This window comes from Schistocerca gregaria, chromosome 7 (genome assembly GCF_023897955.1).
Source record: "Schistocerca gregaria isolate iqSchGreg1 chromosome 7, iqSchGreg1.2, whole genome shotgun sequence".
Taxonomy (NCBI): domain Eukaryota; kingdom Metazoa; phylum Arthropoda; class Insecta; order Orthoptera; family Acrididae; genus Schistocerca; species Schistocerca gregaria.
The window spans coordinates 543872398-543896615 of NC_064926.1; positions in this window are offsets into that span (position 1 = coordinate 543872398).

Genomic DNA, 24218 nt, shown 5'->3' on the forward strand with positions numbered 1-24218 from the left:
AGAACCGACTCGTGGCGATAACATATTAGACCTTCTGGTGGCAAACAGACCCGAACTATTTGAATCAGTTAATGCAGAACAGGGAATCAGCGATCATAAAGCGGTTATTGCATCGATGATTTCAGCCGTAAATAGAAATATTAAAAAAGGTAGGAAGATTTTTCTGTTTAGCAAAAGTGACAAAAAGCAGATTTCAGAGTACTTGATGGCTCAACACACAAGTTTTGTCTCAAGTACAGATAGTGTTGAGCATCAGTGGACGAAGTTCAAAACCATGGTACAATATGCGTTAGATGAGTATGTGCCAAGCAAGATCGTAAGAGATGGAAAAGAGCCACCGTGGTACAACAACCGAGTTAGAAAACTGCTGCGGAAGCAAAGGGAACTTCACAGCAAACATAAACATAGCCAAAGCCTTGCAGACAAACAAAAATTACGCGAAGCGAAATGTAGTGTGAGGAGGGCTATGCGAGAGGCTTTCAATGAATTCGAATGTAAAGTTCTATGTACTGACTTGGCAGAAAATCCTAAGAAATTTTGGTCCTATGTCAAAGTGGTAGGTGGATCAAAACAAAATGTCCAGACACTCTGTGACCAAAATGGTACTGAAACAGAGGATGACAGACTAAAGGCCGAATTACTAAATGTCTTCTTCCAAAGCTGTTTCACAGAGGAAGACTGCACTGTGCTTCCTTCTCTAGATTGTCGCACAGTTGACAAAATGGTAGATATCGAAGTAGACGACAGAGGGATAGAGAAACAATTAAAATCGCTCAAAAGAGGAAGGGCCGCTGGTCCTGATGGGATACCAGTTCGATTTTACACAGAGTACGCGAAGGAACTTGCCCCCCTTCTTGCAGCGGTGTACCGTAGGTCTCTAGAAGAGCGAAGCGTTCCAAAGGATTGGAAAAGGGCACAGGTCATCCCCGTTCTCAAGAAGGGACGTCGAACAGATGTGCAGAACTATAGACCTATATCTCTAACGTCGATCAGTTGTAGAATTTTGGAACACGTATAATGTTCGAGTATAATGTCTTTTCTGGAGACTAGAAATCTACTCTGTAGGAATCAGCATGGGTTTCGAAAAAGACGATCGTGTGAAACCCAGCTCGCGCTATTCGTCCACGAGACTCAGAGGGCCTTAGACACGGGTTCACAGGTAGATGCCGTGTTTCTTGACTTCCGCAAGGCGTTTGACACAGTTCCCCACAGTCGTTTAATGAACAAAGTAAGAGCATACGGACTATCAGATCAATTGTGTGATTGGATTGAGGAGTTCCTAGATAACAGAACGCAGCACGTCATTCTCAATGGAGAGAAGTCTTCCGAAGTAAGAGTGATTTCAGGTGTGCCGCAGGGGAGTGTCATAGGACCGTTGCTATTCACAATATACATAAATGACCTGGTGGATGACATCGGAAGTTCACTGAGGCTTTTTGCAGATGATGCTGTGGTGTATCGAAAGGTTGCAACAATGGAAAATTGTACTGAAATGCAGGAGGATCTGCAGCGAATTGACGCATGGTGCACGGAATGGCAATTGAATCTCAATGTAGCGAAGTGTAATGTGATGCGAATACATAGAAAGATAGGTCCCTTATCATTTAGCTACAAAATAGCAGGTCAGCAACTGGAAGCAGTTAATTCCATAAATTATCTGGGAGTACGCATTAGGAGTGATTTAAAATGGAATGATCATATGAAGTTGATCGTCGGTAAAGCAGATGCCAGACTGAGATTCATTGGAAGAATCCTAAGGAAATGCAATCCGACAACAAAGGAAGTAGGTTACAGTACGCTTGTTCGCCCAATGCTTGAATACTGCTCAGCAGTGTGGGATCCGCACCAGGTAGGGTTGATAGAAGAGATAGAGAAGATCCAACGGAGAGCAGCGCGCTTCGTTACAGGATCATTTAGTAATTGCGAAAGCGTTACGGAGATGATAGATAAGCTCCAGTGGAAGACTCTGCAGGAGAGACGCTCAGTAGCTCGGTACGGGCTTTTGTTAAAGTTTCAAGAACATACCTTCACCGAAGAGTCAAGCAGTATATTGCTCCCTCCTACGTATATCTCGCGAAGAGACCATGAGGATAAAATCAGAGAGATTAGAGCCCACACAGAAGCATACCGACAATCCTTCTTTCCACGTACAATACGAGACTGGAATAGAAGGGAGAACCGATAGAGGTACTCAGGGTACCCTCCGCCACACACCGTCAGGTGGCTTGCGGAGTACGGATGTAGATGTAGATGTAGATGTAGTGAAGGGAGGCGAAAATTTAATAGTCGTGGTGACTAGAATTAGAGAGTAGGAAAAGGAAGAGAAGGTGAATATGGACTGGGGCTAAGAAATGAAAGAGGAAGCTGCCTGGTAGAATTTTGCACAGAGCATAACTTAATCATAGCTAAAACTTGGTTCAAGAACCATGAAAGAAGGTTGTATACATGGAATCAGATAGATTGTATAATGGTAAGACAGAGATTTAGGAACCAGGATTTAAACTGTAAGACATTTCCAGGGGCAGATGTGGACTCTGACCACAATCTATTGGTTATGAACTGTAGATTAAAACTGAAGAAACTGCAAAAAGGTGGGAATTTAAGGAGATGGGACCTGGATAAACTGAAAGAACCAGAGGTTGTACAGAGTTTCAGGGAGAGCATAAGGGAACAATTGACAGGAATGGGGGAAAGAAGTACAGTAGTAGAAGAATGGGTGGCTTTGAGAGATGAAGTAGTGAAGGCAGCAGAGGATCAAGTAGGTAAAAAGACGAGGGCTAGTAGAAATCCTTGGGTAACAGAGGAAATATTGAATTTAATTGATGAAAGAAGAAAATATAAAAATGCAGTAAATCGAGCAGGCAAAAAGGAATGCAAACGTCTCAATACTGAGATCGACAGTAATTGCAAAATGGCTCAGCAGGGATGGGTAAGAGGACAAATGTAAGGATGTAGAGGCTTATCTCACTAGGGGGAAGATAGATACTGCCTACAGGAAAATTAAAGAGACCTTTGGAGAAAAAAGAACCACTTGTACGAATATCAAGAGCTCAGATGGAAACCCAGTTCTAAGCAAAGAAGGGAAAGCAGAAAGGTGGAAGGAGTATATAAAGGGTCTATAAAAGGGCAATATACTTGAGGACAATATTATGGATATGGAAGAGGATGTGGATGAAGATGAAATGGGAGATACGATATTGCGTGAAGAGTTTGACAGAGCACTGAAAGACCTAAGTCGAAATAAGGCCCCGGGAGTAGACAACATTCCATTAGAACTACTGACGGCCTTGGGAGAGCAAGTCCTGACAAAACTCTACCATCTGGTGAGCAAGATGTATGAGACAGGTGAAATACCCTCAGACTTCAAGAAGAATATAATAATTACAATCTCAAAGACAGCAGGTGTTGACAGATGTGAAAATTACCGAATTATCAGTTTAATATGTCACAGCTGCAAAATACTAACACGAATTCTTTACAAACGAATGGAAAATCTGGTAGAAGCTGACCTCGGGGAAGATCAGTTTGGATTCCATAGAAATATTAGAACATGTGAGGCAATACTGACCGTACGACTTATCTTAGAAGAAAGATTATGGAAAGGCAAACCTACATTTGTAGCATTTGTAGAGTTAGAGAAAGCTTTTGACAATGTTGACTGGATTACTCCCTTTCAAATTCTAAAGGTGGCAGGAGTAAAATACAGGGAGCGAAAGGCTATTTACAATTTGTACAGAAACCAGATGACAGTTATAAGAGTCGAGGGACATGAAAAGGAATCAGTGGTTGGGAAGGGAGTGAGACAGGGTTGTAGCCTCTCCCCGATGTTGTTCAATCTGTATATTGAGCAAGCAGTAAAGGAAACAAAAGAAAAATTTGGAGTTGGTATTAAAATCTGTGGAGAAGAAATAAAAACTTTGAGGTTCGCCGAATACATTGTAATTCTGTCAGAGACAGCAAAGGACTTGGAAGAGCAGTTGAATGGAATGGACAGTGTCTTGAAAGGAGGATACAAGACGAACATCAACAAAAGCAAAACGAGGATAATGGAATGTAGTTGAATTAAGTCAGGTGATGCTGAGGGAATTAGATTAGGAAATGAGACACTTAAAGTAGTAAAAGAGTTTTGCTATTTGGGGAGCAAAATAACTGATGATTGTCGAAGAAAAGAGGATATAAAATATAGACTGGCAATGGCAAGGAAAGTGTATCTGAAGAAGAGAAATATGTTAACATCAAGTATAGATTTAAGTGTCAGGAAGTCGTTTTTGAAAGTATTTGTATGGAGTGTAGCCGTGTATGGAAGTGAAACATGGACGATAAATAGTTTGGACAAGAAGAGAATAGAAGCTTTCGAAATGTGGTCCAACAGAAGTATGCTGAAGATTAGCTGGATAGATCACATAACTAATGAAGAGGTATTGAATAGAATTGGGGAGAAGAGGAGTTTGTGGCACAAATTGACAAAAAGAAGGGACTGGTTAGTAAGACATATTCTGAGGCATCAAGGGATCACAAATTTAGCATTCGAGGGCAGCGTGGAGGGTAAAAATCATAGAGGGAGACCAAGAGATGAATACACTAAGCTGATTCAGAAGGATGTAGGTTGCAGTAAGTACTGGGAGATGAAGAAGCTTGCATAGGATAGGAAGCTGCATCAAACCAATCTCAGGACTGAAGACCACAACAACAACAACTGGGAACATTTAGAGAACCAGCATTTGAAGCAGAGTGCAGAACGATCCTACTGCTGCCAACATATATGTTGCATAAGGATCACAAAGAGAAGATACAAGAAATTTGGGCTCCTTTGGAAGCATACGGACAGTTGCTCTTCCCTCACTCTATTAGCGAGTGGAACAGGAAAGGTAATGAGTAGTAATTGTACAGTGTACCCTCCGACACAGTATGGTGGCTTACAGAGTATATGTGTAGATGTAGAAAATAATGTATACCCAACATACTGAAAAGAAAATAGTAGAAATTAGTAATGAAATCCAGAGCTAGTTGAATACTTTTTTATATTTATGATAATAGAAGACAATGTCTGCATCAGCAGGAAAAGGAATAATGAGAAATGTAAAAACAGCCTTGACTGTTTTTAGCAAATTAGAAATTGTGTCATTTCACTTGTATATAATACCTGCACCTGGGTTTCGGCCTGGATCCCCCATTTACAGTTGATGCTGAGGTACTATTCCAGAACATGGAGAGCCTCGGTGATTCTGTTCGTTTGTAAGGGGGAATTTAAAGTAGATTGAGGTGGCAGTGAGAATTTGGATCAAGGCGTGAGGTATGCCATAGTAATCCCTGCAGTTGTGTGAAACACTGTGCCAAGGTGGCTAATGCACCTGTCTAGTAAGCAGGAGACACTGGTTCGATTCCTGGACGTGGTACAAATTTTCACTAGCCACTTCAGGCTATATAAAAATAAAATAAAATAAAATAAAAAAGATAAAATTTTCGGAACAAAGTTTCTGATGTGTCTGAAGTAGAAGGATTACCATCAGTCCCTGTATTACCTTTTTTGAACTATCACAGTGAGGCTTGGATTTTTAACACAAAAAGCATCAAAAGAAACTATGGTTGCTCAGTGAGGAGTGGTGAGATGGATGTAGAGAATTATTGGGAGAGAGAGTGTACAAAGAGTATGTGGATCAGTGAAAAGAAAGATGGAGGATAAGGCATAATTACGACTATGGTAACAAATTAAATGGAGGTGGAAGGGACATGCAACCAGGCCAATAACTTGCAGATTGACTAAGTAATTTCTGTAATGGATCCAAGAGACAAGAAAAGAAAGAGATGAAGACCTAATGGAAGGGGGTAATAGAGACTAGTTTAGAAAACATGAAACATGCTGGAATAACACAGATGTGTGCAGCTGAAGGAGATAATGTATGGAAGAATCTGGATGAAGTTGTTATCCAGATGGAAGTAAAAAAAAAGTTGTTGAAAATGATGACCGTTAAAAAATGTTGTTTTGTGCTGGAAGTCATCAGCAATGGACCTTAGTTTGGTACCTGTCTGTCAGGAGGGTTTAAATAAAGTAATGGATCAGTCTAGCAATGGGCCTGTCAGCTATTCTACTCATATGCCATTGGTAATGACTTTCAGATATTTACCATCATGTGACAGATAGGAAACAGTATCAATGGGGCCACTTGAATTTCAAACACAGCATTTATAAAACAGCATGTGCAGCTAGTCATATGAGCTGCATGCTCTTCTTCCTGAGGAACCACAGCATTAACAGAGAAACAGCAAGAAGGCAACTTATTTACTTGCCATCATGTCATCTCCAGTAAAAAGTATCAGTGTATAATAATAATAATAATAATAATAATAATAATGAGAGTGAAGGTGTCTTCAGATATTGTCAATGAAATATTTGCTTTCCAGTGCCCTACAAGAGTGCAACTGAAATGGGTTTTTTTTTAGTATTTGGTACTCTTCTCCTGCTACGCTTGATCATTATTTGGTCCACAACTATGCTTGCAATGACAATCTTTGCCTGATGTGTCATTGCCCATAGATTATTCAGCAAGTCTTACTGTTGATGAATAGACATCAATATAAATCTTTTTCTGCAGTATTTTCAATTTCACATTATGCCTTGCTGTGCCATAAACTGCGAATCCATAATGTGGGATCTGAAAAATGTCTTGCAGAATTTCATCTGCTTTTCAACTTTTCTCTCTTTATGGAATTTATGTTGTACTTATTATGGGCCCTTTCTTGTACATCTGTATGGGGCATTGGCCAAGTCAATTTCTCATCAAATAAATGGCACGCAAGTCTCAGTGAATCTTGATATCTGAGAGGGGTATCCTCATGTAGATAAATAAGATCATGAAAAACATGCAAGCACCCAAATTATCAGTCAAACATTTAAAACCCATGTTCTGAAAGGGACAGGGCTAAAAAAAGGAGGGAGTTGAGAGTGTAAGCTTAAATAAAATGACTGAGAGAAGCAATTACAAAAATCAGATGCCAATCCAAGTACCATTAGTGCAGATGCTCAACATTCTTCTGAATTCATGTACTATTACATGCTTTTTCAAGTTCAAAAGTGGTCTCTAGTTGTTACAGTTGTGTGAGGTCGTTTTTACTGTGGCTTACACTACAATAACATTATGAAATCTCCAGAGCTGAAGGAGCTATCTTAATTGTAAAATTCAGGGCAGAGCAACTGTTTTTTTACAACAGTTTTCCCTACACAGAGCATAACATTACACTATGTACTTGGACAGGTACATTCCTATACAGTCAATGAGTGTTAATATATGTATAGTAGGCTGAAGACGGATTATTCACAATCCACTTTCCATTTCTGTTCCCCTTACTCCACCTTTGTCTGTCTTTCTGCCTTATCATCCCTGGAGTGAAGCTGACACAGTGCTGACAACTGGCCTTTACCTTAGCTGGACACTGAACTACAGTTATCTAAGCATGCTGACCAAAGCTCCTTGTACTTCAGTTTTTGGTTAATAACATGGTGACCACAAAGAATGTGAAACAAAATATTTTCTGATTCTCTGTCATAAATCTATTACATCAGATGTTTCATTTCTGTTTTTTTTTCCAATATTAGTGCAAAAAATGACAGTTCTGCTGTTTAATTTCAGAACTATAGTGTGATCTGGACATTGAAGGACTGATCAGAAAATTGATTCCACTTTATTTCACTTATGTTTTAATCATACATTCCATTATTGAGCAAAACTATGCCACAAGATGCAGGAGAAATTGAGTACTATATTAGCCAAATCCTTATTTACATGTGATTCTTAAAACTGAGTGTCCCAAACAACAGAGGCAACTTTTAAACAAAATTGACATCATTTGCTCAGACGTATCACTAATGAGGACAAAATCACGAATTAACTGTGCCAGTATGCCTTAAGTTGAAACTAACATTAACAGGTGCTAATGTACCTACTTTTTTAACTGAAGTGACACATAGCTTGTCAGAACATATTTAGCTGTTCTGTTGTAGACATACATGCCATAAATTTAACCATGTATTTCTCTCAACATGGCATGGACCCTTGAGTGGGCACACTGATTTTAATAACATGACAGGGTGTGCAACGTACACATATAGAGGATAGCTGCCTTTGTGTTACAAAGATAAACATGTATTGATAGAATGTTAGTTTAATTTAACAACAATAAAATTAACTTATATACCATGCACTAAATCACTGTTCAGTTAAACAATAATAAAGTAAACTGTCATTTCATCACCCTGTTACCACATTCGCATTACTACAGAGTAATGAACCACCCATAGTATTATAACAGCACAGTTGCTTCAGATCCCCACCGAACACTTATTCAATTTCTAATTACCTTGTAAGCAACTTCTTCATTAAGGACTTATGCTGCTAGTTCAAAATCTCTTGCATGGATTGTAGCTTTTTTTCTCACCTGCCTCACTGTTTGTTTTATATTACTAATGCTCACCTGGGCATATAACAACACGGCTTTCACTGTGTTAGCTGAAGCAGGCTCACAACTGTAAAACAACAATGGAATGGCACAAAACAATGTTATTTGTTGTTGGCTACTTTATACATAGGTGTGCCCATTTCAAGATATAGTTATCCAACTTTCAGAAAGGTAAGCTGCAGCTACGGGTATTCTGTGGGTGCATTTTAACAACAGAGACACATGTTCAATGTGACAGATAATGGATTTTGGGAACAATGTTGCAAATGATTATCAATTTCCTGCAGGATACAGATAGTGAATGCACACTCACAATTTTAATTTAACATGTTGGTCACAGTTGTTATCTGTTACTGTTTGCAGAAGAAAAAAGGGAAAAAAAGAAGCAACACACGCAGGAGAGAATACAAAAATTTTTATTTATATGAAAGGAAGGGATTATTTTGGTTATGTGCTGTCCTGAGAGGTGCTTGCTTGATACACTGTTACATTCAAAAGGATGGATGAAGTACATAACCAGAGGTGAGTAAATAATCCTAAATCTTTTTAGCCCAACTACAATAGGATGGCCAAAGCAAGTGATTGGAACCTGCAGGCAAACTGAATTTAAGAGAACTCAAGAGACCAGAGCTACACATAGAGATCCATGCTGCTAACTGGTGTCCTACCTTTGACCTCCCACTCATTGGTACCTATATCTGGTCTTCATCTCTCCCCCCCCCTCACCTTGTCTTCACAGCAGGTGGGCTTCTAAACATGGTAACTGACTGACCTGTTCCTCCTTTCCAATCTTTCCCTTCACTGCTGTTGTTCCATAGCTAGGTATAGGTTTTTTCCTACTTTTAATTGTCTCTTCCAGCACTGTCTGAAGTTTCACCTCCAGAAGGTAACTAATGTCTAGATATTATGTCCCACTATAATTTAACCAGTCATGTAATATCTCAACAATGACGAAGAGTGCACAAAGCCATCTTCTAAATACAAGTTTTTCTTCAAGCTTGTGTATGTCTTTGATACTATTAATGATGATGTAAATAAAATAGAAAGAAACTTCCACATGGGAAAAATATATTAAGAACAAAGATTCCAAGACTTACCAAGCGGGAAAGTGCCAACAGACAGGCACAATGAACAAAACACACAAAAACACACACACACACACACACATACAGAATTACTAGCTTTCGCAACCGATGGTTGCTTCTTCAGGAAGGAGAGGGAAAGACGAAAGGATGTGGGTTTTAAGGGAGAGGGTAAGGAGTCATTCCAATCCCGGGAGCGGAAAGACTTCCCTTAGGGGGAAAAAAGGACAGGTGTACACTCGCACACACACACATATCCATGTGCGGATGGATATGTGTGTGTGTGTGCGCGAGTGTACACCTGTCCTTTTTTCCCCCTAAGGGAAGTCTTTCCGCTCCCGGGATTGGAATGACTCCTTACCCTCTCCCTTAAAACCCACATCCTTTCGTCTTTCCCTCTCCTTCCCTCTTTCCTGAAGAAGCAACCATTGGTTGCGAAAGCTAGTAATTCTGTGTGTGTTTGTGTGTTTTGTTCATTGTGCCTGTCTGCCGGTGCTTTCCCGCTTGGTAAGTCTTGGCATCTTTGTTTTTAATATATCTTTGATACTACAGTTTGAAATGCAACACTGTATCTGACCAGGTTACTGGGAACTGTTTTTTCACAACGTGGCCAGTTCGGATGCAGTTGAGGGAGCTCCATAATTTTCTTGCTCAGTTTGCACACTACCCAAGTGAGGAATTGTCAGTGATGACTGATGAGACTGCAAACCAAACACTGGAGCACATTTGGAACAACTGCCCAAAAAGAAAATTTGTGGTCATCTGGAAAGACTTTGTAGACACAGCACCTTCAGCAATTAGCCAGCTAGAACCTTTGGATATCTAACTATGATGGAAATAAAATAGAAAGAAACTTCCACATGGGAAAAATATATTAAAACAAAGATTCCAAGACTTACATTTGTGATGTGTGTGTGTGTGTGTGTGTGTGTGTGTGTGTGTGTGTGTGTGTGTGTGTACGCCTGTCCTTTATTCCCCCTAGGGTAAGTCTTTCCACTCCCGGGATTGGAATGACTCCTTACTCTCTCCCTTAAAACCCACATCCTTTCATCTTTCCCTCTCCTTCCCTCCTTCCTGAAGAAGCAACCATGGGTTGCGAAAGCTAGAAATTTTGTGTGTGTGTTTGTGTGTTATTTTATTGTGCCTGTCTACTGGCGCTTTCCCGCTTGGTAAGTCTTGGAATCTTTGTTTTAATATAACTATGATCGAAAATAGATATCTCAACTTCTTTTAACAACTGGTGGTAATCCAGCTTTCATTATTACCCACATATATAAATACGTAGATGTACCAGCTTGTACTGATTCATATCATTTTATTTGATCTTGTATCAACTTGATTGCATGTACCTGTGAAATATAATTATGTAAGCCATATGCTAAATATATAAGATGTGCCTCTTTATGTTCAATGGGACATTTCATATTAAACAGTAGCATTGTCCAAGTGCTGCCTACAGTGAATTGCCATGCACTTCAATAAACCACAACATACTTCTAAACTGATGGTGATTTACTTAACAACAGTTGTACCAAATAATTCTGAAGAAAGGTACGCCCTGTGGCAACAGATTTGGGGACTTTTACTGGACACGATGATGCAATGTGATTCAATGAAATTATAAAATGGGATAGTGCCTTCTGCATGAACAATTTAATGCCACAAGACAGACAGAAATTCATATTGGTTAAAACACGACGATAAGCATAATCCTATTGAAGATGACTTGCCCTTACCTTCCCTGACACATAAATACATGCTCTTCAAACCACGGTGAAGAGAATGAAAGAATGACATCTACAATTTTATACAGAATCCGAATCATATGGTATTATGTATTGCACATACATATTTTATCTGAAGTTACATTAAATATGAGAAAATGTTATATAGATTTCAAATAGGGCCAATACTCCATCTCTCTACATCGCAGCATTGTCTCAAACTCTTTCACTGCCCCAAAGTGATAAAATCAGCAGGTTTTACTTCAGCCATGTCCATTGTTAACCATTTTCTTGTAGTTTTTAATTTGATTTAATCAAAAGGAAATAAACTTCAAAAAACTTTAATAATGCAGTACAATTCCTTGCCTGTACTTACCTTTTAGGAGGCAAAATTCTAGAATCATTTAACACACACATTAAAAGAAAAAGCAGACGGGTCCCTCTCCTACCTGTCTTTCCTCCACACTGAAGAAACTAACAAGTGGAAACATGCTCTGAAATTTTTTGCATATGGAGAATATAATTAAACAAAAGCAATGTCAAAATTGTAGCTGCTAAGATGCATGGTAACTTTTTTCTTTTTTTAAATTGTTGAAAATTGCCAATATTATTGTCAGCTTGTAGCTCAAAAAATGCAAACCCCTAGTGGAGCTTGAGCAGACTGTAGTGTGCAGCTTTCGCTGATGGTACCTCTGTGAGCGGATAACCTGACAAAACCAGATCATAAGTTGTGAAGTGAACTTTGTTTCAGTTCACACTTTCTGTGACGATCTTTGACAATTATGAAACTTCCTGGCAGACTAAAACTGCGTGCCAGACTGAGACTCGAACTTGGGACCTTTACCTTTCGCGGGCAAGTGCTTTACCAACTGAGCTACCCAAGCACAACTCATGATCTGTTCTCAGAGCTTCACTTCTGAAAGTATCTCATGTCTCCTACCTTCCAAAATCCACAGAAGCTCTCCTGTGAAACTTGCAGAACTAGCATTCCTGAAGGAAAGGCTATTGTGAGGTCCCAAGTTCAAGTCTTGGTCTGGCACACAGTTTTAGCTTGCCAGGAAGTTTCATATCAGTGCACACTCCGCTGCAGAGTGCAAATTTCATTCTGGAAATTGACAATTGTGATTCTTTCCAATTTCCAACTCATTTAATATTAAGAAACAACAAAACTTACAAATTACTGTTGCAATATGATGGGTAAGTGCAGATAAAAGAGAAATTTCAATGTTTATTTTTTTATTTATGTCTGCTAATAGAATCTGTTTCCTATTTCTCCAATTTCTCAGACAAGTATTCAAATAATGTTGACAATTTAATAAAAACTGTGAAAACAGTAGAAAAAAAATTGATGATTCTGGGAATTGTAGTTCAATTGATAATAGTTGTAAAAATTAACAGTCCTGAACAATGACACTCTCCTAGTACAATGAAACCATTAACTGTAATACCTTTAGTGAGAAAAGTCTGACTCTGGCTAAATGAAGAAGGGAAAAGATGCTTCATGTTAAGCAGTGTGCAATGCTGGTTCCATTTTATAAAAATTTGAATGTGAATTATACAAATGGAAGGAAGGAATACTCAGAAATGTATGGGAGAAAACTAATTGAAAGGTTCAGAACTGCAAGGGAGAGAGAATGTATAGATACTGATCAAGACCTACAAAGTTGGACACTTGAAATTGCTACTGAAACTGACAATTTATGATTTACATCATTCTTTCAGCTGGTTATGCAGATTCAAGAAATAACGCTGTATAAGGAGGAGGAGGAGGAGGAGGAGATTAGCAGTTAACATCCCGTCGACAATGAGGTCATTAGAGACGGAGCGCAAGATCGGTGGGGGAAGGATGGGGAAGGAATTCGGCCGTGCCCTTTCAAAGGAACCATCCCGGCATTTGCCTGAAGCGATTTAGGGAAATCACGGAAAACCTAAATCAGGATGGCCGGAGACGGGATTGAACCATCGTCCTCCCGAATGCGAGTCCAGTGTGCTAACCACTGCGACACCTCGCTTGGTAAACGCTGTATAAGGAGTCACAAAATTACTAAGCTCACTTAAAGGAAATGTGTAGATGTAATGCCATTAACTGGTAACACTACACAGAAATACACAGCTGATGAGAAGGCAAAGCTTGCTGTTACCCATATGACTGCTGTGTTTTATGGTGATCATTAAAGTTCGGTGAAAAAACTGTACAAACTTCATTTTTATAGTTTCATGGCGAAAAAATGGATTACTATTCCTATGTCACATCTGCCTTCAGAAACCTCAAGGCAAATTAGATCAGAAGTTTATAATTTTGATTATTTATTCACAGAAGTCTTTTAGTTAACATATCAACAATTTGAAAAAATGAAAGAATAATTTTCGATACTTTGTCAAAACTGCTTACCAGTTGCAGAAAATAATTCATTAATTTTGTTGAACTCTTGGCCCTAGCCTTCTGTCTTTCAGCATAACAACAAAGACTGTTCATATAATGCAGTATGCCTCCAGAGCAACTAATGTGATTCAACCTATAGTGAATTTAATGTGGAAAGCATTCTTCCGGAAATCAACACACAATTTCTTATATATCCTTGGTATTTCAGATTTATCAGAGGAATAGTATTCTTAAGCTTTAGTCATTTCTTTATTATCAATTTGCATCTTCAAGTACAGCAAACAAACTGGTTGGTACACAGCACAATATGCAAAGAAAGACCAGGACCATTCCTAACTCCATCCTTATTTTGTCTCAAAATAGTAATTACTGTGAATTAACTTTTTGCTAATTGTGACTGATGTAGGACAAATGTGTTTCCTTCACACAAAAGCCACATCATTTTTTTGTGGCGAGGAATAAGCAACTGTGCAACAATAGTTGATACAAAATGGTGTTTACTTACCAATCTTTTTCAGTACATCCACTTCCCGACTGAAGTGATATCAGTATCTGCTGTGATTTTTGTCTCTCTCTTGATCACCTTCGTAAGAATTACAGCAGTCACAGTGATGTCAAGTTATCAAAAAAATTAATGATATGCTTTGAGAGTTTGAAATTCCCAGTAGGTCTCTCCTCTATGCACTTGTTAGAGCTGCTCATACTATTTGCCAATCCACAGACTTTGCACAAAGGACTGCATTAAACACTTAAATGTGGCCCTGTATGCAACAGAAATGAGTAACTTCAACAAATTTTAAAACATACCTGCACTTCATCTTAGCTGCTAAAATCTTAACATTGTGTTTCTTTCGGTGTGTTATTAGAGCAAAAAAATTTCTGGGGAGGTTTCAAGACGTTGGATTGCACCATTTCATGTGTTTTCTCAATGATAAATACTAGTCTTTTCTTTTTAACGTGCATCAGCAGCAATGGAGTGTTATATTCTGAAGGTAAGTATTGAACAACCAGGGTGTGTCACAGTTTTAAAACATTCATTTAATTACTTTGAAAACTTTCAATTTTCAATAGCTACCTACATTTGATCTACTAATGTATAGTCAGTCATACGAATATTGAGGAAAAAAGCAGTGATTCCCAATAAACTTTAAAACAGCTATCTCAAGTAACTGCCACAAAAATACCCAAGAGCATGTGTAAAACAATTCTGCCTTGGTGTTATACTGGCAGTGAAAGCTAAATCACCGTGCTGTTTATATGGAACTACCTCTTCAGTGAACAGACTTGTCAAGTTAGTGCACTTTTCCACCTAGATTGTGTGTTGATGAAATCATGGGCTTCCATCCAAGTAGCTCCATTGAAATAATCTTCTCCTCTTCACAAAGACTTTGTCAGAAGATTGTGCGTGACTCACTGAAACCACATGGAATTTCAACGTGGCCACCCAGATAGAAGCCTCAAGATGATTTTATCAAAAGTATACTCTGGGGAACTCTACATTCACAGGTTGATATTGTTTTGTTTCACATGATATTTCCTATTGACAAAATCTACATGTGTGAAGTAATAAGAGCAGGGAAGAAAAACGTTACAGCCATGTTGTTGTTGTTGTTGCTGCTTTCAGTCCTGAGACTGGTTTGATGCAGCTCTCCATGCTACTATATCCTGTGCAAGCCTCTTCATCTCCCAGTACCTACTGCAGCCTACATCCTTCTGAACCTGCTTAGTGTATTCATCTCTTGGTCTCCCTCTATGATTTTTACCCTCCACGCTGCCCTCCAATACTAAATTGGTGATCCCTTGATGCCTCAGAACATGTCCTACCAACCGATCTCTTCTCCTAGTCAAGTTGTGCCACAAACTCCTTTTCTCCCCAGTTTTATTCAATACCTCCTCATTAGTTATGTTATCTACCCATCTAACCTTCAGGATTCTTCTGTAGTACCACATTTCGAAAGCTTGTATTCTCTTCTTGTCTAAACTATTTATCGTCCATCTTTCACTTCCACACATGGCTACACTCAATACAAATACTTTCAGAAACGACTTCCTGACACTTAAATCTATACTCGATGTTAACAAATTTCTCTTCTTCAGAAACACTTTCCTTGCCATTGCCAGTCTACATTTTATATCCTCTCTACTTCGATCATCCTCAGTTATTTTGCTCCCCAAATAGCAAAACTCCTTTACTACTTAAGTGTCTCATTTCCAAATCGAATTCCCGTAGCATCACATGACTTAATTCAACTACATTCCATTATCCTCATTTTACTTTTGTTGATCTTATACCCACCTTTCAAGACACTGTCCGTTCCGTTCAACTGCTCTTCCAAGTACTTTGCTGTCTCTGACAAAATTACAATGTCATCAGCTAACCTCAAAGTTGTTATTTCTTCTCCATGGATTTTAATACCTACTTCGAACTTTTCTTTCGTTTCCTTTACTGCTTGCTCAATATACAGATTGAATAACAGCGGGGAGAGGCTATAACCCTGTCTCACTCCCTTCCCAACCACTGCTTCCCTTTCATGCCCCTCAACTCTTTATAACTGCCATCTGGTTTCTGTACAGATTGTAAATAGCCTTTAGCTCCCTGTATTTTACCCCTGCCACCTACAGAATTTGAAAAAGAGTATTCTAGTCAACCTTGTCAAAAGCTTTCTCTAAGTCTACAAATGCTAAGAACCTTGGGTTTGTCTTTGCTTAATCTTTCTTCTAAGATAAGTCGTACGGTCAGTATTGCCTCACTTGTTCCAACATTTCTACGGAATCCAAACTGATCTTCCTCGAGGTCGGCTTCTACCAGATTTTCCATTCGTCTGTACAGAATTCGTGTTAGTATTATGCAGCCGTGACTTATTAAACTGATAGTTCGGTATTTTCACACCTATCAACACTTGCTTTCTTTGGGATTGGAATTATTATATTCTTCTTGAAGTCTGAGGGTATTTCACCTGTCTCATACATCTTGCTCACCAGATGGTAGAGTTTTGTCCGGACTGGCTCTCCCAAGGCCGTCAGTAGTTCTAATGGAATGTTGTCTACTCCCGGGGCCTTGTTTCGACTTAGGTCTTTCAGTGCTCTGTCAAACTCTTCACGCAATATCATATCTCCCATTTCATCTTCATCTACATCCTCTTCCATTTCCATAATATTGTCCTCAAGTACATCGCCCTTGTATAGACCCTTTATATACTCCTTCCACCTTTCTGCTTTCCCTTCTTTGCTTAGAACTGGGTTTGCATCTGAGCTCTTGATGCTCATGCAAGTGGTTCTCTTTTCTCCAAAGGTCTCTTTAATTTTCCTGTAGGCACTACCTATCTTACCCCTCATGAGATAAGCCTCTACATCCTTACATTTGTCCTCTAGCCATCCCTGCTTAGCCATTTTGCACTACCTGTCGATATCATTTTTGAGACGTTTGTATTCCTTTTTGCCTGCTTCATTTACTGTGTTTTTATATTTTCTCATTTCATCAATTAAATTCAGTATCTCTTCTGTTACCCAAGGATTTCTATTAGCCCTCGTCTTTTTACCTACTTGATCCTCTGCTGCTTTCACTACTTCATCCCTCAGAGCTACCCATTCTTCTTCTGCTGTATTTCTTCCCCTATTCCTGACAATTGTTCCCTTATGCTCTCTCTAAAACTCTGTACAACCACTGGTTCTTTCAGTTTATCCAGGTCCCATCTCCTTAAATTCCCACCTTTTTGCAGTTTTAATCTTAGTTCATAACCAATAGATTGTGGTCAGAGTCCACAACTGCCCCTGGTAATGTCTATACATTTTAGTATCTCCAGGGTTCTTCCATGTATACAACCTTCTTTTATGATTCTTAAACCAAGTATTAGCTATGATTAAGTTGTGCTCTGAGCAAAATTCTACCAGGTGGCTTCCTCTTTCATTTCTTACTCCCACTCCATATTCACCTACTACATTTCCTTCTCTCCCTTTTCCTACTGCCGATTTCCAGTACCCCATGACTTAAATGTCTCCCTTCACTACCTGAATAACTTCTTTTATCTCATCATACATTTCATCAATTTCTTCATCATCTACAGAGCTAGTTGCCATTTAAACGTGTACTACTGTGGTAGGTGTGGACTTCGTGTCTATCTTGGCCACAATAATGCATTCACTATGCTGTTTGTAGCAGCTTACCCAGACTCCTATTTTTTTATTCATTGTTAAACCTACTCCATTACCCCTATTTGATTTTGTGTTTATAGCCCTGTAGTCACCTGACCAGAAGTCTTGTTCCTCCTGACACTGAACTTCACTAATTCCCACTATATCTAACTAACATATCCATTTCCCTTTTTAAATTTTCTAACCTACCTGCCCGATTAAGGGATCTGACATTCCACACTCCAATCTGAAGAATGCCAGTTTCCTTTCTCCTGATAACGATGTCCTCTTGAGTAGTCCCCACACGGAGATGCGAATGGGGGACTACTTTACCTCCGGAATATTTTACACAAGAGGAGTGATCATCATTTAACCATACAGTAAAGCTACATGCCCTCAGGAAAAATTACGGCTGTAGTTTCCCCCTTGGTTTCAGCCGTTCGCAGTACCAAAACAGCAAGGCCGTTTTGGTTAGTGTTACAGTGCCAGATCGGTCAATCGTCCAGATTGTTGCCCCTGCAACTACTGAAAAGGCTGCTGCCCCTCCTCAGCCATACTGCACCATTATTGTCCGATTGTCAACTTTTTATTTAGTAGTAATTAACTGACAACAAACAAACAGTGGATGCATTACTATGGCACCTGTGCTCCTTTGCTTAAAATGGACAGGCCCATAAATAATTCAACCACAACATTACTTCAATTGAAAGTTCACCAGTAAAGACAAATCTCAAACTGGTGTACTGATTTTCCAGCTGTTAGGTGTGTATCAACAAATTTTGAACAAATTAATTTATTAACACAACTACTGAAGAAAGTTTTTTGGAACACAACAAATGAGCTATAAAAATGGCTCGCTTCCTTGGAGGGAAGCACATATTTATTGATACATTCACTCATGCTTTAAGGACATTAGAACAAATTTTATGCAATAGGTGCATAGGGATACTTTTTGTGCCAATAAAAACTGCACCATTTGTTTCACTGTGTACAGCAGCATGCTGCGTGTGCACTCTTTAACAGAACAGTCTCTATTCTTTGTGATCTGCCTGGGCCACCCAAACCATGCCAGCTGAAGAGTGCATTCAGAGTTAGGGTATCACAGAATAGACACATGAATGTTGTTTAAGTCCCTAACCAGAATTGTCAAGTTTTTCATAATGAGTACAGTCCAGTAAATATATATGTAACCAGTCCTATCTGCTATTCAAGGAGATTACACTAAGGATTTGTCTCCAATTTGTTATGTCGGGAAAGCCAATAGAAATATGAAACGCAAGATCATGTGGTCAATGCGCAGTGACAAATTTTCATCCAAAGTGCTTGTTGGCTTCATTAGTTTGTTCACAAGAGGAGGCTGACAGTTTTGCCACCTTTCAGATTGTCGACAATGACAAAATTCAGGTGCACGACCTGAAATCTCAGACAATTTCACAGAAACTATTGGGTAAAAAATTCCATTTTTACTTGATTTGTAGCTTTTTCGTCAGGTTCATTATGATGTGTGTATTATTTCGTTAATGGTCATATTATTGTATTTACATCTAAGACACTGCGCAGAATTCAAAATGGTTTGCAGTAATAAATGGGGTTGCCATGATTTTGCATTTGATGCATATTACATAATACATTGATGTGCATTAAATTTAGTTAACATACTGAATTTTTCTTTAGACTTAGGTTGAGGTCTATCAGTTGTCAATTTCGAGAAAATTGATCTGACGTAGCACCATTTGTGATTGCGCTGCACCAGTGATAATGTCAGAAATATCCACAACATTCCACACATTTCATGAACAGTTTGAGGTACAAAAATGAGATGATAGCACACAAAGAGGAAGGTATTTTGCCGTGGTTATTATGCAAAACATTATCTACCATGTTATTCCACTATATACAGACTTTTTCAGTGAAAGACTAATTTTTAAGAGCTGTCGATAGCTGGTGAAAAGAGAAATGCTATGCATTTTGGAACATAAATACAGACATTACACATTTACTTTGTACGGAGAATGTACTTTTTCATAAGACACTGACCTTAAATTCCCTCAGTTAATAAAACAGTTTCAGAATTCTCTTACAATTGCTTCTGCTCAATATGAAAGTGAGGTGACACTGCGTATAGGCAAAACAAGCAAATTTTAACATGGTGACAAGAAAAATGTTACTCACAGATCTTTTTGAATGGCGTCCATGCAAGTGAGGACCCACTTAATTTTGAAAATATGAATACGCTTCAGTTTAGAACAGCACTTCGCCTCCAGCACTTTGCATTTCCCCTACTGCACCTGCCCACAGCCTCCACCACTACTGCCCCCCTCATGTATGCCTACTGTCTGTGTATCTACCAGCCACAGAATTCTGCAAGGACTACCTTTTCAGTCTACAACTCCCCAGTGTAGCAGCTTTTCCATATGTAAGATTCTGCAAGGCAGCATCACCTACTTCTAGTTCATTTGTGTCATTCTCCATTCAAAATATCCCTATCATCACTTAATTATGCTTAACATCCTCCATTCATTTCAATCCCACATGATGGTCAAGTAATGAGTGTGCTTCAACACAGTCTGACAAGCGCAAAAAGAAAAATGAAGACACCATCAGCAGCTTTGGCATGAAAAACTTAAATAGATTACTAAATACAAATGTATTAACATTCTTTGAGCCCCTCTGTAATTTTAGGGACACTAGTGAAAGTGAAGCAAATACACAACAGAAATATGAACTTTTAAATGGCATACTAGTAATGTGCTGCAGGCATTCCAAACACCAGAAGTTGAAAAGTAGGAAGAAATTACTAGTCAACACGTCTCTTCAATTACTACTCCCATCTTATCTACACAACTTATCAAAAATTTTCTTACCAACCTTCATTTCAATCAAGGAAATATTTTACCCATAAGCTTAATAAACAGTTAAACACCATCAAATTTAACTGAATTTCTAATGACAGAGGTTGCATTGCAACCCCTTCTTTGAATGCTCATTAAATGAGGCACAGAGCACAAGCGGACTAACCCACACTTTTTGTGCACAAGAGGTATTGACAAGATGTGATAACAGTATATTATTATACAATGCCTGTTCTGTTTGTTTATCTGAAGGCTTGTCTCATTTAGCAACGTACCCATTGCTGTTGCACTTTACCGCAGATACTGTTGAGACCAGAAGTGGACTATGCGTCCATTTGTGCTCTGCAATCTCCGTCTACTGTCCCTGCACATGACGCCAGCAAACTAAGCATTCGATGTGTGCACAACAATGTTCTACAGCCCACTGAGTCATGTCTGCTGGAAGAATTGATAGGGTAATCAAAAATAAAGGACAAAAGCAACCCCTCCTTGTGATGGTAGAGGTACAGGTGAACCCATTAATAAAACACCTCCCCACAAAGCTGAAGATGTAAAAAGTTTCATAGAAAAATTTCCAGCCTATGAAAGCCATTATGCGTTTCATAAAAACAGTAGAAAATATTTAGGAGCAGATTTAAATTTATCAATCATGTATTCACTGTACAGTGCAGAGGAGCAAATGCCTGTTTCTCATTTAATTTTCCACAAAATTTTTTACAAAAACTGCAATTTGTCATTTCATCCACCAATGTCCGACTTGTCAAACGTGTGACACCTTGGAGGTAAATATAACTGCCGATAAGGAGAGATCGGAGTTAATTGCAGAACGTGAATTCCATCAGCAAAAAGCTGAGTATGCACAGGCGTGTTTACAGTGATACTTTGCTTAGCAAAACAGATGGTAACATTTGATTTGATGAAAACTTTGCCTACATCGATCATCTCAACTGGAGTTTGCTACTACATGTCAGTTGCGGACATATTGCTTTGGCATCCACAATATACACAATGATGATGCATAAATTTTTAGTTAGTGGACACTAGTACCTGCCCTGTGATAAGGATTTTGGCTTGGTTTACAAACGAAAAAAGTATTTTCCTAATTTTACCTTCCTGAACACTGGAATGATGTAGTGAATGGGGGGGGGGAAGCTGTTAAACATGGTAAATATGACTGCGGAATGTTTTTCAACAAAACAACTCAAAAGAAACATCACGAATCAAAAAATGTCTTCTGGCAGTTTTAAATTACAATGGCTGAACATACAGTGACTGCAGTTTGAAGCAGCCAGCATATTCAAAATATGGTATAAATGCTCAAACCAAAGCCGAGAGTCGTTTCAGGAAATTGATGTGGCCAAACGAACATCCACATACAACAGCAATCTCCAATTGCCTTATCTTAATGGACATTTAATTAGTGGCAAAAAAAAAGAAGGATCCTGCTTAGTTTTCTTCTCTATGTACCCACTCTTCATGATTTCCACAAAAATTAAAAAGTGTTCAAATGCTGTAGAAACATTGCCTGTGAATGTTTATGAAGTGCAACATAGTTATTAAAATTATAGAAAGCAATGTAAAATATTACATGTAATTTGTAACATGTATACTACTGTCACATGCAATCTATGATGGACTGTGCAATGAACAGCATGAACAACAAGCATATAAATGGAAATACGGAAGCATCCAATCCCGCCCGTCTGCTTTGCCCCATGACGTCACAAAAATGGCGGAAATGACCATAAACCACGATTCCAATATGGTGCATATAAAGTCAGTATGTACACATTATGAGGACGAAAATACATCGAAAAAAACAAAAAACACACACACACACACACACACACACACTTTCCACAAAAAGTCTAATGACACTAACGGGACAAGGGCGGGAAATGGGGTGTTTTTGGGCGGGCCAAACTAAATTTTATTATATTTAGACACCCACCCCCATACAAAACCACACAAAACGAAAAATCAACATCGCAAACTCCCCAAATACCACTAAACACAATATCATCTGGAATCTGACACTTCCCTTTGCCTATATAGCTCAACAGCAGCTCCCGATTCCATAAATTAGGATCAAACACTTCCCTTGGCCTATACATATCCCGATACCAATATCAACATACACAGCCGCACATTGGGATCTAACACTGCCCTTGACCTGCGCACTGTTAATTTTATCCGTTATATCCATACCTGAACGAAAACAGCAACCGATTAATTTTACTAAAATTACCACACAATGTACAGCGAACAACACTAAATTAACCTTCACACAAAATCGTTAACTCACTGAAACGAATTTCTCTACAAACACAGCCGACACTAACAATTCTGGATAATGAGAAAAAGCAAACTGAGCACATTACACCACACAAACGAAAATCCTGAACATACCACCAGAGAGCACAATAAACCACGACATCTACAAACACGCCACACTCACAAACCAAACTGCGCACCGTCACAACGTCACACACGACAACACCCATAAGTCACGGGTCAAAGCCGGCGCGTGGGAACGGACGCTTCTGTCGACCCATATAAATGTACCTGTCATTGAGAATGTTCAACTACTGAGTGAAAATGGACTAAGCCAGAACAAAACTGGTAATATTCTACTGTATAATTAATGTCTGTAATGTATCTATGTCAGAATATTGTTCAATAAAAACCAATTACATCGTACGCATGTTAAAAGGCTGCAATGTATCATGGAAAAACCATTCCCTGTGAGCCCTTATTATTAGGCCTGTTTCCTCCACATTGACTTCCCCAGGGTTAGTCCACTTCTGCTCTGAGTGCCTCGCATATGTTACAGACCTTAGGCTATGCCACAGAGCTGTTACCAAAACCTTTATTCAGAATTTGTATTCATGGCCTTAAACTCTCAAGCAAACTGTCACAACTGAAAATGGACGTCAGGTTACAAAATAGCCAAGTGTTTTTAACAGCCAACATTATCACACTCCAGCCTCTCATTACAGCGATGTTTGTATTTACTAGCTATGGTCCAGTCTGTGCTGAATGGACAAACTTGTGTGTATTAAAACACCTGTATTAATGAACAGAAGAGTATAGTTTTACATCCCATCAACAGCAAGCTCAGAGAGCAAAAGCTCACATTGAGGAAGGAAATTGCTCACGTTTTTTCCAAAAAAACTATCCTAACTTTTTCTTATGTGACTAGTGGAAAACAAATCTGGATGGATGTATGGAGCTTCAAACCACGCAAGTCCAGTGCCTTACCACTGCACCACCTAATTCAGTAAACATTTTAAGATAAGCTACCACTCCAACAGTAAATCAAGCAAGGAAAGTTCTCGCAGCATGTATGCTTTACAAGTAAAGGAGACCACTCACCAAATGGCAGAAATGCTGTGTCACTGACAGGCCTTTTGACAACTTGACAATTATTACTATGTGAAATAATTCTACCTCCACTGTATTGTCCTTTATTCAAAATATTCCTGCACATAATATAGGAAAATACAGCAGAAGTGGAACTGTTTACTTGTTTCGTGTATCAAGAATACACCTGTGGAATCACACAATGAACTGAATAAAAATGATGTATTAA